General features: G+C 35.1%; 1 long non-coding RNA gene and 2 other non-coding genes across 3 annotated transcripts; all 3 read left to right on the top strand.

Moving 5' to 3' along the window:
- Positions 1–140: 140 nt before the first annotated feature.
- LOC113540592 (uncharacterized) lies at positions 141–3,235 on the top strand. The gene is made up of 3 exons (XR_003404048.3): positions 141–340; positions 805–874; positions 2,120–3,235. It is a non-coding gene; the product is annotated as an uncharacterized LOC113540592 (long non-coding RNA).
- On the top strand, positions 589–720 carry LOC113540695 (small nucleolar RNA SNORA13). The gene has a single exon (XR_003404069.1). It is a non-coding gene; the product is annotated as a small nucleolar RNA SNORA13 (small nucleolar RNA).
- On the top strand, positions 1,899–2,036 carry LOC113540696 (small nucleolar RNA SNORA13). Its single transcript, XR_003404070.3, has one exon. It is a non-coding gene; the product is annotated as a small nucleolar RNA SNORA13 (small nucleolar RNA).
- Positions 3,236–6,047: the final 2,812 nt, after the last annotated feature.

The following is a 6,047-nucleotide window of genomic DNA, read 5'->3' on the forward strand; positions in this document are numbered from 1 at the left end:
TTTTGAACGTGAATGTATTTGGGATTCAACCTGAACGAGTTCTGCATTTTTTTAATTACATCTGTGCGCTTTCTCTCTCTCTCTCTCCCTTTCTCTCTCTCTCTTTCTCTCTCTCTCTGTAAATTATTATTCACTATGACGTTTTCATGTAGTTTTTTATTATTGTATTAATGTATTTTTATGATTCATGCACATATTTTTAATCCGGCGCTTCGATGGCCACCTTTTTTTTTTTTGGGTCCTTACAGTTTATAGAGTCCTCACTTCCGGTACGAAAAGCGCGTCCGCGTGGTGGAGAGCAGCATGTGCGCGTGCCGAAGTGGTCTCGTGGATCAGCATGGTATGTAAGAAAATGAACTTTTTAATTCAACTTTTAATCTTTTCCTGTCTTCTGATTCCTAATGGGTGTGTATGAGTAGGTTTATTTTAATATTCTGAATGTTTAGAAATGATTTAATTATTAAAAAAAATAATAATAATTAGAAAAAATAGACACAAACATGAAATAATGCTCATTTTTCCATTCAGTTTCCTTTTTTTTAACTTTAAAATGCATGATTTTTTATTTGGGAGTGTTTTCATTGCCCTTGCCTTTATGTGTTGCCCGTTCATTTTCTTCTAGATGGATGTGGTGTCAAATAAGGCGCAAAGAAACTCTTGTAATGGCTTCAGCTCACAGAATCCTCATGATTTGTGTGAAGTGCTGTGACAGGGACATCCTGAAAAGAGCTTGTGCACAGGAGTTTCATTCTGTATCACTGCTGCTTTGATTACAATCTCATGTCTTTATATTTTTTGATGCAGGTAGGAATTGAAAGCCTGATTATTCAGACCATGAGGACAGCTGAACTCGCCATGTTCCTGTTAAACACAGGTGAACTGATATTTTTGGTCAGTTATGCAAATACGTACACCTCCACTACTGTGAAATCATTTAATCTAAGGATAAGATTTAATTTTGATCTGCTAACAAGGGATAAAAGTCTCACCACGAATCATTTCCATAACTACAGGCCTTAGTCTTCATATACACGCCTTGAAGAATCCACACTTGCCTTCTACCTTGTTAAATTGCATCTCTGGTCAAATCCTGCAGGATGTATTGATATCGGTTACTTCAAGTTCGCAATTCTTGTTACATAAAAAAAATACAGCCACTTTAACCGCCTTTGAACGTGTGCAAAAGTCTTAGTTTAGCTTAGACATGTTAGTGTGGATTATGGAGAAAAATGCCTCGTTATTTCTGTTTCACGTTGATAAAATGGCAGGAAGAAAAGCAGGCACGTCTCCTTCTAGCTACCATTTCACCTTCAAAGTTTTAGAGGTGTGGCCTAAAGGGGCGGAGTCATACAAGATGGCGGCCCACACAACCTTCCGGTAGTTCATTTTATAGAGGACAGGAAGTCTCAAACCACATTAGTAAACATCTGATTTCCACGATCACCCTTCGTTCACGCTATCGAGCAATTTAAAAAAAAAAAAAAAAAAAAAAAGTTCGTTTATTTTCTACGTACTTGCATGAGAATCATACTGAGATTTTCTCAATTCTATACAAATTAGGTGCGATACTGTAAAGAAGCCACAAATCCAGACAATTGACTCGAATGATTTATCTGCCCGAGCTGATGGAGCATGTGGTCCGACATTTCAAACTAATTTGTCTTTAGCTAGTTAATTGTTTATTAATATAATATAATATAATATAGTATGTGTGTAATATATATATATATATATATATATATATATATATATATATATATATATATATATATATATATATATATATATATATATATATATATAAAATAATTAGATAGAGATAGAGCTGCTTCCATTTCTCATCTGAAGAAGTTAGCAGGATGTCTGGATGAGTCGGGAGCGTTCTGTAGTTTCAGTCTGGCCTTGGTGTTGCCCGTTCGTTCCTGTCTGTGATGAACGTGGTGTCAGAAAAGGCACACAGCAAATCTTCTCGGGGCGCAGAGTAAAGTCAGGACATCTCACTGACTCCTGACGCTTCTGCCTCGATAAGAACACTTCATCACTTGGGTATTTAAAACCCTGAAATCTGACTCTGTGAACCAAAAAATTAAGTGTTAAATATCCTTCTCTCTCATTGCAGGTGGATGATGATGATGATGATGATGAAGTACAGCGGATGGAAGCGACTGCAGCGTTCAAACTCCATTTACCTTCACGTTGAATGATTTATAGTGGAGCGTTTTATCCGATTATGGGTGAGGTACATGATGTGTGTCATGAGCTATAGGTTTGCTCACAAACTGCCAAAAATAAATTAACACTAAAGTATGAAAGTTTCAGTACAAAAAAACATCAAATCCGCTACTGACAATCCACTTGTAATTCTTAAAATAAGAAATGTTAAGTGGATTGTGATGCACTTGATCACGATATCGATATCAGATGGTCGTATCGCTCAGCCTCGCTCTCGGGCTTCCGCTTAGTAGTACGCACTTCGAGTGTTAGTAAAATCTCTCCAGTAGTAACACAGAAGATCTGAAGCCATTTTTTTAAATTAATATTAAGCTGAAGTCTTTATTGGTTCAGAAATAATCATGTGATTTAAGCCAGGTTTACTCTGTACCATCTTGCTGACACAATTTGCACATCGTAAAAGAATTCTTCGCTCGTGAGTTGAAAGCGGTGTCTAACGACATGTTATGTGACTTGGTTGTCAGTGTGAGGAATTTCGGAGTGTGAGCGCTGCTGCTATGACAGTCAACTAAAATCCACCAATAGGAGGGCAGCACAGCTATGCGTACAGTAGCGGCGATGGAGAAAAACGTAACATGCTAACGAACAGAAAAATGGCGTTATTACCTCACACTCGCTTCATGTTTATGCAAGCCTGTTGTCTGCACGAGTTGATATCCTGGTGCTCAATTACGTAAGCAGAATGTAGTCATTCTCTCTAAGCACAGATCTGCCGGTAGAGGATCTTCTTTAGAGGACACGCGTTATCATAAAGTCTGTTATAGAATTCAGCCCAGATTTTCTTGGGATCTCGAGTACGCAAGTATTTTGTGACAGGTAATAAAATAAAATAAAAGTGCTGGAATCATGTAGTGTGAAACATGATGGCGTTTAAAACACTCAGATGCTTCACTCAGTCAGGTTCAGTTTAGCTGATGATTAATGATGACTACGTAGGTGGGTTATGTCTCTGCTTTGTCGCTTATGTATTAATGTGATTTCTAATAAAGATTGATCTCCCAGTGCTCTGGGTGCGTGTGTGTGTGTGGTTTCATCCTGCGGTTGAGCTTGAAAGAGAGAGAAATTGTGTATAAGTAACTCATTATTAAATTAAAAAGCACAAATCAAGATGTTAAGAATTTCCACTGGTTTAAAAGACAGTAACCAGAGTAAGAGCTGGGTTCTAACCTGAGCAAGTTTGATAGCTGAACTCTTGGAGACTAAGGGGTCAAGTCACCTTTGACAACTTGAAAAGTGAATGTAAAATGATGTAGAAAGATGAATATAATAGATGGATATAAACTGACTAAGCTTTATATTTGTGAATTATGAAACAGACACTGTACATAACTGCTGAAGGAAATGTAGTGCTTTATTCAGCCAGCTTGTTAGCATGCTAGTTAGTTAGCATGTTAATGGTGTGGTCGGTTAATGTCTTTTTTTTTTTTTTTTTTTTAATTTCCTAAAGTGTCTGTTTTTATCTCCGTCAAACACTCCTGTCCTTTTCTAAAAGTCTTATTAATCACCAAAATATGACTTCTGGCAAATTTTATTAAAGGAGAATGTAATTTTGCGAACCTTGCTGAAATAAATATATATGAAGCATCTAATGCTTTTGTCTGAAGCAAAATAATAGTGATTTCATTTATATGTATGTTATATTGTAATGCTAATATGTTTATTTATAAAAATTGATATTTTAATATATTTTAGACATGAATCTCTTTGGTATTGTACTGGTGGTGACGTCACGGCGTCCAACTAATCCCGGAAGTGAATTCCCCCTCATCCTTTTCCGTTATACGCATTTTTTAAAACTATTTCTTTTACTTTACTTCTTTAATTATTAGAAATGCCAAAGTATTTGATGTATCCATGTAAAACCTCGCGCCATATTTTATACCGGAATTCAAATTCGAGTGAAAACGGAAGTGTTTATTTTATCGGCGGGGAATTTGCTTCCGGTGTCAGAGACGCCCCGTTGTGGTAAAAAAAAAACATAAAAGAAAAGTTCAGAGGCGCTTTAATTCTCTACTGAATAATTTTATCAATAATTTTAGAAAATAAAATAGCTAAAAAAAAGTACTATTTATATATTTTTGTATAGTTAATGTATGTAGCTGAGTATATAGGCTATTTATAGATATTATGAAACGCTGATTTATGCAGTGTTTAGTTATTTAGGCTGTTTGTTTGTTTGTTTATTCAGACATTCATTACTTTATTGCCTAATTTTTACTGACTGTAACAGTTAAGGCTTATTATATATTCTAAAATATAGAACAGTTCTTAAGTAATTAATTTTACTGTATTCAGCGTTAGATATTAAGTACATTAAAGTAGTTTTTGACAAATCTTATTATGAAATATATAAAATAAAAATAGAATATAGTGCTGTTAAGTTATTCAGATTAATTCAGAGTACAGTATATTCATGTTTGACATCAAAAATGTGATAAGTTTTGTTATTTACCAATGTATAAGTGTTTAATTAGTGAGACAAAATTTAAGTATTATTGTGAAAAATCTGCACCAGTGAATACAATGTTGTGATAAGATAAGGTAAGAAAGTTTTATTGTCACTGTACGAGTACACTGATATATCGATTAGAGAAAGCCAGTAGTTGCCATCAAGAGTAAGACAATACAGAAAGAGTGAAACGTCAGGAGCCAAGGGCAGTATGTTGAGCAAGAACGTGATGAAGTGGCTGATGAAGTGTGTAGAGCAGCAGGGAGTAGAGCATGTGGAGCGTACGCTGTAAATAAATACAAAATGAAGTACATTTTTTCGTTTTAGTCTCATTGGTTCCTGATGTTTCAGACACTATGTATAATATAAAAAAGCTACAAACACAAACCTGTATGAATGCAGGTGGAAATAAGAAAGTAGAATTTGACTGGGTAAATATCACATTCACACATGTAAGTAGAGGAAATGTAAACCCTCTCTTCCTTTATTTCTCTGAGATTTTGTGAAAACATTTCAGAGTTTCAAAGACTTAAAAAAAAACAAAATAGACAGACAGAATCCTTCTGCTCCTCTGGGTTGAAATATTTAGTATTTTAGTGGAGTCCTGATTAGCATTTTCATTTATGAGTCCAGTTCATCTCAAGTCTTGCTCTTTTTTTTTTTGTTTGTTTTGTTTTTGTAGTAATTGTGTCTTACGATGTTGGGATGTTCTCTGTCCTGTGATGTAAGTGTGTAATACGGTGGGAAAAAAAATAGATAAACAAAGTAGAAAAGTATAAAGTGCTAAAGTGGAGTTAGAGGGTTGCTACTCCATGAGAGTGTGTGCGTGTGTGTGTGTGTGTGTGTGTGTGTGTGTATGTAAAGATATCAAAATATAAAATTACATGTACTTGTATTTATGCAAAAATACCATTACTGTGTGTGTATGTGTGTATAAAGATACCAAAATATAAAATGAAGTACTTGTATTTACTCAAAAGTGCCATTACTGAGAGGCTACATGTGTGTGTGTGTGTGTGTATAAAGATATCAGAATATAAAATGACGTATACTTGTGTTTATTCAGAAGTACCATTACTGAGAGACTACATATGTGTGTGTGTGTATAAAAATATCAAAATATAAAATGACATGTAGTTGTATTTACTCAAAAGTGCCATTACTGAGAGGCTACATGTGTGTGTGTGTGTGTGTGTGTGTGTATAAAGATATCAGAATATAAAATGCCGTATACTTGTGTTTATTCAGAAGTACCATTACTGTGGCCGGGGTTGGACTTAACCCTAGGCAAAGCCAGGCCACCGCCTTGGGCCCCCAGAAGCCAAGGGCCCCTTAAAAATGCAAATTATATATATATTTAATTATT

This window comes from Pangasianodon hypophthalmus, chromosome 4, assembly GCF_027358585.1.
Source record: "Pangasianodon hypophthalmus isolate fPanHyp1 chromosome 4, fPanHyp1.pri, whole genome shotgun sequence".
NCBI lineage: Eukaryota > Metazoa > Chordata > Actinopteri > Siluriformes > Pangasiidae > Pangasianodon > Pangasianodon hypophthalmus.